This window comes from Adiantum capillus-veneris, chromosome 2 (genome assembly GCF_014529385.1).
Source record: "Adiantum capillus-veneris isolate H3 chromosome 2, ASM1452938v2, whole genome shotgun sequence".
Taxonomy (NCBI): Eukaryota; Viridiplantae; Streptophyta; class Polypodiopsida; order Polypodiales; family Pteridaceae; genus Adiantum; species Adiantum capillus-veneris.
In genome coordinates, this window is record NC_140932.1 from 159,716,110 (window position 1) to 159,727,123 (window position 11,014).

Consider the following 11,014-nt stretch of genomic DNA (forward strand, 5'->3'; position numbering starts at 1 on the left):
TAGCTCTCACCATCTTCGAAGGTGTGTGAGGTCTTGGGTCTGAGAACGGGGATAATTCAAGTTGTGTTTGATTAAGTGTTTTTTGCTTGGTGTATGAAGCTTCCATCTTCATTGCACTAGCTAGTCTTGAAGGAACACAAAGAATTGTATTGTACAATGTCTCTCTTGATGGGAGAAACCATAATACAAAGCCTTTTGGAGGGGGGACCGGCTCCATGCAAATCCGGTCCTCAACTGTTGTCAATAGCTTAATTGCTCTCTCTCTTTTGAAAGTATTGTCGATGCTATCTAACTAGGTGTTATGCTTTTTGTTGCTCTCTCCACCCAAGCACTCTTGTAATTCTCATTAGGAATCTATTCTAATGAAATGCCCACTATGTTCATGCTAATTTCCGCTCCAAATAAGATTTTAGGCCATTAAATGTTACATTGGTATCAGAGCTCAAGGTTTCTCTTTTCTTGCTCAAGAAGGGAGGTCCTCAAGCTAGCTACAAATGGTTGGTATTATTAATTGCCTGTGAGTAAGTAGAATAGGGATTTTTCAGCCTTGCAGTGCGCCTGCCTTTGTGCAGTTAACGGGGCATCACCGTCGAGAGCTATGGTCTTAATAGTGGAGTCCTACGGGGCTTGCCTACGGCTTAACCACTATTGAGCTATTAGAAGCTTGACAGGAGCCGGTGCTGTTTTGGTGTCGAAAGACCCTCTCTTCTATTCCTTGCAATTAATGGTATTCGAGCCGCGGGTACAGTAGCTTGAGTGCTTTTTCTAAAGGGGTAAAGAGGAGTAGCAACTAGGGCTTGAAGTGCCAAAGTACACCTAAAAAGTTTACACCTAAAAGTTGTTAGAATGGCTGACAATATTAAAGAGAGTGAAATTAATGTTGATAACTTTGATTTTGCTCATGAGCAAGCTACTAATGATGCTTCAATGCTTGTTAATTATCTTGTTTCTAGGCTTCAACAAGCCATGGGCAATCCATCTCTCCAAAGTGAAGTGCAACGGCAGCTCCGTGCTCACGGGATTCTCCAAGCTCATCACCATGACGAGAGAACACCTAGGAAGCCTCCTTGTGAGACTACCAAAAGAGGTCTCTCTCCGATTCGGGAAGAAGAAGAGAATCCATATGAAGGGCTCAAGAACTTACTTCTTGATGATGCATCTCCTTCCCAAAGGAGAACTCAAGAGCCTCCACCGAAGGAACGAGAAAGAAGCGAGTCTCCCGCCACCTCGGCGGAGATGGCTCCACGAAGACGGCGGGCTAAACGCTCTCCATCACCACCAAAGCGGAGAAGACCATCACACTCTTCTCCACGCCATAATTCAAAGAGGGATGATAAAAAGCAAGAGAAGAAAAAGGCGAGAAAGAGGACACCCTCTTCTCCATCTTCTTCATCCTCTTCCTCTTATGAAAGCTATGGTGAAGACGACAAAGATCAAGACAAGAAAAAGGCGAGAAAGAGGTCACCCTCTTCTCCACCTTCTTCAAATTCTTCATCTTCTGAAGAAAGTGATGGTGCAACTTTTGAACCATCAAAAAGAAGAGGCCATAGGAAATCCTATGCCGCATGGAAGAGGTCGTCCAAGCTGAAGAAATTCAAAGAGGGAGGGAAGAGCATCTCTTTCCTTACCTATGATGGCACCTTCGGTGCTACAGACAAAGTTTTGGCCTTTATCCAGCAATTCGATGCGGCGTTTGGAGATGAGGGCTTCACGGAGTCCTCTAAGCTACGCCATGTAGCTATGCACTTTCAAAAGTCCGCCAGACAATGGTGGTCTAGCCTACGAGCCAACGGTGAAGCTCCACGAACATGGAAGGCTTTAAGAGCTTCCATTATGAAGCAGTTTTTGGCCACCGATGCCAAAGACAAAGTACTCACCGAATGGCGAAGCTTAAAGCTCTCTCCCAATGAATCCATCCACAAATATGTAGACAAGTTTTGGGACCTACAACTCAAAGCCACTGTCTTCAAAAAGTTGGATTTTGGAGAGCAAAAGCAACAATTTTGTGCGGGCTTAACCGAAGAAATGGCGGAGTATGTCAACTCCCAAAGGCCACGTACCATATCGGCGGTAATACACCATACTATGGTGGCCTCGCGAATCAATTTCCAAACGGGGGGTAAAAGAAATAATAAGCCCCCGGAAAACAAGGGTTCCAATGAGCCTAAGGGGAAGGACAATGTCCAAAAGTCTCCTAAGGGCAATTCCAACAAAGCTAAAGAGAAGGGAGTTTACAAAGGAAAGAATAAACTCTCTCCTGAAGAGCTTGAGCGTTATCGTAAAGATAACCGGTGTTTCAAGTGCGGCGAACAAGGGCATGCGTACCGCGCTTGTCCCCAAAAGAACAACCGCCAAGATCCTCCTAGAGCTTCTTTGGTTGAAATCCAAGAGGAGGAGATTCACCAAACTCACCACAAAGGATCTCCTCTATGCCATGCTTGGGGAAAGGTAAGAGAACATGATGCTTTTATTCTCTTTGACCCTGGTTCTACTCACAATTTCATATCTATGGAGTTAGCCACCAAGCTAGGCATACAATCCTACGAGATGGGAGATATCCTACCCGCAGACAGTGCCTTCAAGGGGCAAGAAGCTTCAGTCACTCCCTTAATCGGGAAATTGAGGCTTCATGTCCAAGGCTATGTGGACAAAGAGGATTTCTTTATCTCTCCTCTCAAGCATGAGGATGTAATCCTAGGGGCACCATGGTTTGACCGTTTGGCTGCCCATGTTAAATTTCCTGAAAGGAGAATCTCCTTTAAGTTCAGGGAAAAGGACATGTATATAGATGCTAGGGAGATGGGTAACACCATCCCCATTGTACATACACCAGCTTTCAACAAGTCAATAAAGAGCTCTATTTCCGTGTACATGATTTTTGTTAAAGATTCTCAAAATGAACCTAATGCTTTAGCAAAAGAAAATAAAAGCAACCAAAAGGAATTAGAGTTATCCAATTTTCTCAAGGGGTTTCAAGATGTCTTTATTGACGACATCCCTTGTGAGCTACCTCCTAAACGAGGTAATGACGACCATGCAATTGAACTTCTTCCAGGAAGTTCACCGCCTAACAAACCTCCTTATAGAGTTTCTCAAGCTCAACAAGAGGAGATTATGCGGCAAGTGCATGAGTTAATTGAGAAGGGCATGGTTAGGCCTAGCTCATCTCCATTTTGCTCACCTGTGCTATTAGTGCAAAAGAAAGACGGCACATATCGTATGTGTGTCGACTATAGAGCACTAAATAGGATCACTATCAAGAATAGGTTTCCCGTTCCACGGGTAGAAGACCTATTTGATAAGCTACAAGGATCGACCTACTTCAGTAGGATTGACCTAAAAAGTGGCTATCATCAAATAAGGATAGTTGATCAAGACATTGTAAAGACCGCATTTCGTACTACATTTGGTCTTTACGAATACATTGTCATGCCTTTTGGCTTGACTAATGCACCAGCCACATTTAACCGCTTGATGGAGAAGCTGTTCAGCCTCATCGAACCTTCACTGGAGTGTTCTTTGATGATATTATCATCTACTCTAATTCATTAGAGGAACACAAGCAACACCTCCAGGTAATATTTCAAGTTTTAAGAGAGAATAAACTTTATGTTAATCGAAAGAAAAGTGAATTTTTCTTGCAAGAGATTCAATATTTAGGTCACATTATCTCTCAAGATGGAATCCAAATGGATCCATCCAAGTTAGAGGTAATAAAAGGATGGCCTAAACCAAGGAATCTTCATGAACTAAGAAGCTTTATAGGTATGTGTGCATACTATAGACGCTTCATAGAAAAGTTCTCACAAATTGCGGGACCATTACATGACCTAACAAAGAAAAATGTTAGGTATACGTGGTCTGCTAAGGAGAACAATGCTTTCGAAAAGCTTAAAGAAAAGCTTATCTCTCAACCTGTGCTTACACTACCGGATCTCTCAAAACCATTTGAGGTCCAATGTGATGCTTGTGGTGATTGCCTTGGGGCTGTTTTGCTCCAAGAAGGGCACGCCATAGGCTATGAGAGTCGAAGGCTCGACCCTGTTGAGCAAGCTCTAGGCATATACGAAAAAGAACTCCTTGCAGTTCTACATGCCTTAGACTCATGGAAGCACTATTTATTGGGGACTCCTTTCATTCTGCGAACGGATCACCAAAGTCTTAAGTACTTCATGACGCAGACCAAGCTCTCCGACAAACAAATGAGGTGGGCAAATTTCCTTTCGCAATTTCATTTTCATATTGCTCACATTGCTGGCAAGCATAATCAAGTAGCCGATGCACTCTCAAGACGACCGAGAGTGAATGCGGTTTCCATAGCAACTCACAATGATCTATCTTTAATGATAGATGAGTATGCTATTGATCCCGATTTTAGAGATGTGATTTCAGCCCTTGCCTTAGGGAAGAAAGAAGAACCATTTACTTTACAAGATGGTTATCTTCTCTATGGCAATAGACTATGCGTTACTAACTCACTACGTGAGAAAGTAATGTATGAATCTCATGCTCCCCCATATGCGGGGCATAGAGGGATTCAGTCTACTCTAAAGGGAATTGAAACATATTTCTATTGGCCTACCATGAAAGTGAACATACATGAGTATGTTTCCAAATGTGTGGTATGTCAAAAGACAAAATTTGATAGAGGGAAGCAACTTGGATTGCTTCAACCCTTGCCAATCCCTAATTCACCATGGGAGAGCATATCCATGGATTTTATCTTTGGATTGCCTAAGTCTATCCATGGGAATACGGGAATATGGACGATAGTAGACAGGTTCAGTAAACAAGCTCATTTTATACCTGTCAAAAAGACTATCAAAGCCCATCAAATGGCAACCCTCTTCATTTCACAAATTTTCAAGTACCATGGCTTGCCAATGTCCATAGTGTCGGATAGAGATCCTAGAATGACCAGTAATTTCTGGAAGGGTCTCTTTGAGAATTTAGGAACAAGGCTAAACTTCTCTTCGGCCTATCATCCACAAACTGATGGCCAAAGTGAAATAGCTAACCTAACTATTCTCGATCTACTAAAAGCCTATGTAACGGAAGTAGATCAAAGATCCCAATGGGAGAAGTACTTACCCTTAGTAGAGTATGCTTACAATAACACTGTACATACTTCTACAGGAAAAGCACCTTTCGAGGTAATTGAGGGAAGATCAAAAAGTCCCTTGCTACTTAAGGTACATGGGAAGATCTTCGCTGCAGATGAGTATAGCCGAGACCTACAAGAATCTTTCCAAAAGATTAAGGATGCTATCTCTATCTCACAGCAAAGGCAAAAGGCTGCTGCTGACAAGCACAGAAGAGCCCAAGCCTTTAAAGAAAACGATTGGGTCTTGTTAAAGTTTCCCAAGGCTCGATTAAGGCACACGACGGGCAAGAATCCTACGGGCCACCAAAAGTACTATGCTAAACTAGCAAAAAGGTACTATGGTCCCTTCCAGATTCTTAGGCCAATCAATGAGATGGCCTATCAACTTAAGTTGCCCAATCATTGGCTCATACACAATGCTTTTCATGTGAGCCTCTTAAAGCCTTACAAAGGAGAGCCACCTCAAGAACCAACTATTGAAGACCCACCGGAGATCGAGGACCACGAGGAGGTGCTGCAGCCCGAGTCCATTCTCCGACATGAAGACAAGGTATTAAGAGGCGGTAAGACTATCAGACGATATCTTATTAAGTTTAAGAATTATCCTTTTGAAGATGCTAGATGGATGCAAGGCATACAATTAAAGGATAACCTAAACCTTGTCAATGCTTACAATGCTTCCCAAGAGTAAGCAAATGTACAAAATGTTAAAAATGAACAAAAATTTTTGTCTTATAAGACTCTTTTTCTTGATTTGTGCACAAAAATGAAGTAGTATGCATGCTTAGATCAAGTTTGCGGAGACGACGTCTCCCAAACACCAAGTAGAGCTTGTCACTCTACTATGGAAGACTGATAGGACTAATGTGCAGACATGCTTGCGGCAGCCTCAGGCTCTCAAGCGCCAAATGGACTAGTCATCCATTATGGAATGATGTCGTAGGGTAACATAGGGATCCTCTACCCGCTAAGAAAAGGACTCATGTATATGCTTTATCTTCTCTACACCATAGTCGAGGACGACTATGATTTCAAGAGAGAGGTAATGTCATAATAATCAATATCTAATTCTCCTAAATGATTTTCTCATATTAAACTGATCATTTAATGTGGGGAAGTGCCAAGGGAGAAAAAGCTAGAATATTGGTTAAGTTAGCAGACCGGCCACAGTAGGGATCCAAAGGAGGGAAAATAGGGATCCAAAGGGGGGGCCATCTGCAAAAGAGCCATGTGAAACAACGGGCTAAAAAGACCCTAAGGTTCAGCCCATTAAGACTTCCAAAATGCTAAGGTTCCAAAATTCAAAGGTTGTGTCCAAAGGTTAACCTTAGGGAAAATTGGATGCTTAGTGTGTACCCAAAAAGTCTTTCTGCATCCCTACATGGGAGGGGGCGAGCCCCAAAGCTAGGGGATGAGAGAGAAAACCACACACACACACACACAGGCTCCCTTTACACAAAGGGAATGAGGGACACATGTCAGCTCCCTAGGCCAGATGCCCACAAGGTGTGCCCAATTCCTATTGGAAGACCCTTGAAGTGGACCAATGAGAATTAAGCTAGAGTAAATCTAGTTTAATTAATTTAAAAACATTTAATAAAAGAAACCAATAAGAATTAAGTGTCCTAGAAGACTATTGGGCAGTCTCCCAAGGGGTCCAATGAGCATTCAGAAGCCCCATGGCTTGCCTGATTCCTATTGGCCAGGAGGCAAAGGGGTCCAATGAGAGTTTAGTTTAATTATTTAATTATCTAAAGCTCTCACAAAAGGGGAAAGGGGGACACATGTCAGAAGGCTATCACTTATGCTGCTTAATTCCTATTGGCTTGACCTGGGGAGGTCCAATGAGGAAAAAGCCAGCCTAACTTAGCAGCTAGGGCTCGCCCAAGAGAGAGAGGGGGCTGATTTTTGCTTGGCATTCACTCACACACTCTCACACTTGACCATGTGTGAAGGGAAAACACTCTATCTCCTCCCAAGCTTTAATGGAGAGCTCATCACCTACTCCAAGCTTGTGAGATAGAAGCCTACATCAACACCCTCTTGGCATGTGGATGCAAATCCAACCAAGAGCCAAGCTTCAATGCATGCTCATCTTCTCTACCAAGCTAATTACTAAGCTAAGCTATGCTAATATGAGTGATTATGTGAGGAGATGTACTTCTTTCTCGTAAGATACTTCTTTTTCCTCTCAATCTACTCTCATACCCTGCTAGCTCTCACCATCTTCGAAGGTGTGTGAGGTCTTGGGTCTGAGAACGGGGATAATTCAAGTTGTGTTTGATTAAGTGTTTTGCTTGGTGTATGAAGCTTCCATCTTCATTGCACTAGCTAGTCTTGAAGGAACACAAAGAATTGTATTGTACAATGTCTCTCTTGATGGGAGAAACCATAATACAAAGCCTTTTGGAGGGGGGACCGGCTCCATGCAAATCCGGTCCTCAACTGTTGTCAATAGCTTAATTGCTCTCTCTCTTTTGAAAGTATTGTCGATGCTATCTAACTAGGTGTTATGCTTTTTGTTGCTCTCTCCACCCAAGCACTCTTGTAATTCTCATTAGGAATCTATTCTAATGAAATGCCCACTATGTTCATGCTAATTTCCGCTCCAAATAAGATTTTAGGCCATTAAATGTTACAATGCTGCCCCCTTGAACCACCTCCATTCCCTGCAGGGCCACGGAGCATGCCATGAGCACAAGGATGGAAGCTATCCCCACTTTCAAGCTCGCCATGTCTGCTTTGCTTCACCACCACATTTTCCTGACCTGCAGCCAGATTGTACTTAGATTTCGATTTGATGATCCTCTCTCTCATAAAAAATAAAATTAAAAAAACCCTCTTGAAACAATCCGCACCGACACACATTGTTTCAAGAGGTTTTTTCATTTTTTTGGATGCCTCTACCTACCATGCCGACGGTCATCACGTCTCTCCCTCGCTCGCGTACATATCCCATAGCAAGTATCTTGAGCTTCCTTGAGCCAAGAAGTCTATCTCGCTCTCTCTCTCTCTCTCTCTCTCTCTCTCTCTCTCTCTCTCTCTCTCTACGCGGACTGTTTTCAGTAGATTTTTTTAAGTTTTTGGTTTAAGTTTTTGGCTCTCTCTCTCTCTCTCTCTCTCTCGGTGCGGACTGTTTTCAGTAGATTCTTTTAAGTTTTTGGTCCCCGCCGAGAGAGAGAGAGAGAGAGAGAGAGAGAGAGAGAGAGAGAGAGAGAGAAAGAGAGAGAGAGAGAGAGAGAGAGAGAGAGAGAGAGAGAGAGAGAGAGAGAGTGGACTGTTTTTAGTAGATTCTTTTAAGTTTTTGGTCCCCGCCGAGAGAGAGAGAGAGAGAGAGAGAGAGAGAGAGAGAGAGAGAGAGAGAGAGAGAGAGAGAGAGAGAGAGAGAGAGAGTGCAAACTGTTTTCAACAAAAAAAAGTTAAGTTTTCGGTAGAGAGAGAGAGAGAGAGAGAGAGAGAGAGAGAGAGAGAGAGAGAGAGAGAGAGAGAGAGAGAGAGAGAGATGCTTCTCAACTCACGGGGTCACCTGCAGAGTCTAGACAAAAGTGTGAGCGAGAGAGGGAGAGAGAGCGAAAAAAAAACTACTAAAAACAGTCCGCGCTGACGCGGATTGTTTTCAATAGTTTTTCTTTTGGTTGAGAGAGAGAGAGAGAGAGAGAGAGAGAGACAGAGAGAGAGAGAGAGAGAGAGAGAGAGAGAGAGAGAGAGAGAGAGAGAGAGAGAGAGAGAGAGAGAGAGAGAGACTTGTGGAGCTTCCGATATTTCAAAGAACGTGGTAGAGCTCAAAGCTCTGCTCAACCAAGCTACACGACGTCGTCGGGACCTCATGTGGAGAGTCTTATATCCTTTGAGATATAGACATTAGAAATGGTAGCAGCCTTGTTTGCACAATATCAAGGGAAGTTACTTCATACCTCAAAAAGTCAAAGATCATCAACTCATTATAAAGCTTGTCTAGTTTTAGTTGGAATCAGGATGTTAACAAGTGATAAAATCACAAGGTCTGCCAGGCATGATAAAAATTTCTTTTTGACATCCAATTTTTCAAGCCCCCTTTCATATGCTTTGTGTAATGCAATCAACTTATAGAATTGGCCATATATAACGTTAACTTAAAGATATAAATACAAAAAATGACAAGCAATTTTGAGATTGTTTTGATAGGCAAAATAGCCCTTGACAAAAAAAGTAGGCGTCAATTTTAGGCCTTGATCTGAGGGTAGATCCCACTTTAAAATCACTACATCTCTAAGCTTTTAAAAAAAAAAACATAAGCGTGCACATAGAATTGAATTAAAAAATCACCCTTAAGCTCTACACCCTAAGCTTTAAATCCCTATGCTATACACCCCACTTTAAAAACTCTACATTTTTAAGCTCTAGAACCCTTTTTACAAATTTAAAATTGTAGATCCGTAAGTTGTAAATCCCACTTTAAAAGCTTTAAAGTTCTAAGTCCTAAAACTCTAACGTCTCGGGGTGACCCTTCCCCTACTTGTGGATCCATGTAACATTTTCACTTTCTTTAATTCAAAGTTTTACCTTCTAATATAAAAAAACTCTAGGTCCTCATTGGATCATCGAAAACGTAAGCTTACTTTAAAAGTTCTACATCTTTAAGTTCTAACTTAGCTTTAAAATCTTTAAAAATAAAAATAAAAAATCTTTAAAGGTTAAAGCCCCAAATGATAAATTCCTTCCATAAAGTTTTAACTAACAAAAATGACAACTTTAGTCTATTACCTCAAGTTTCAAGGGGTGAACCAAATTCTCAAAATGAAAAGGTGTGTAACACAAATTTCAAAATGAAAAGGTGACTCTTGGGATTTGTGGAGCCTCTAAGGCTTTATCATTTAACATGTAAGGCTGTCAACATTTCATGCTTCCAAAGGCATTGGGCAACCCAAAATCTTTTCCTTGATATATGAAAGTTCATTTCATATTTCAAAACTCAAGACATGCCCATCATTAGATTTACACAATTCATTTCAATGAGTACCCACTATCTTATTTCAACCAATCAACATTTTTGAGATGTCAAAAAATGCTTAAAAATACAACTCAACCTTTTTCCTATTTTAGTCAGCAAAAAGAGAAGTGATCTCTATAGCCTTTGCCCTTTGGGCAGGCCAAAAAGTAAAAGATCTAGATATCTCTCTTCAAGGGACCTCCAAGGAGAAAATTGACGTTCATGTGGATTTTAAGGCAAGATTCTTGGAGTTGAAGGTCCATAATATTGATGGCAAGAATTATCGTCTGGGTGATTATCGTCTGGGTGTGTCGTGTTTGTGTAAAGCTATCGTACTTGAGAAATGTAGTGTCATTGTTAGGCCTACTTGGATTAACATTATTTTGAAGAAGCGGGAGAAGGGCACCTGGCAATATCTTCATGGGAATGAAGACAAGTCAAAGTTGTGGAGTGATGATAAAGAACCCATGTCTGGGCTCATGCAAATAATGAGGAATTTTTAACTTTGTCGTGACTTTGTACTACAGAAAGCCGAGAGCTTCATGGTAGGATAGGTGGTTTGGGGTCATGGTGAGAGTCCATGGTGGTTCTAACCTCTTCTGGAGACGTCGCTAATGGTATAAGGCATTATATTCTGGTATAGAAGTAGATCCATCCACTTGATTGTTGATATAGAGGTCATGATTGGTCCAAAGAACTATTTTGGTATTGAAGTAGATCCATCCACTTGATTGGTCCAAAGAGTTGGTATCAATGTTCCTAGGGAAAATCATACAAATTTCCCTTATGGTAGATTCAACCCTAGGAAAGTTTTCCCACTAATCGGCATCTTTTACAATTTAATTCTATTTTAATGAATTTTCCAAGCGGATTTTCTGCCTTTCCATCTATTTTGATTTGTAAACATCTCGTGCTCACCCAAAACATTTGCGAAAGAAACT

The 11,014-nt window shown here is 41.6% G+C and overlaps 1 pseudogene; it reads left to right on the forward strand.

The window, feature by feature from the left end:
- Nucleotides 1-8,849: 8,849 nt before the first annotated feature.
- Nucleotides 8,850-10,576, forward strand: LOC147463951 (uncharacterized; annotated as a pseudogene).
- Nucleotides 10,577-11,014: the final 438 nt, after the last annotated feature.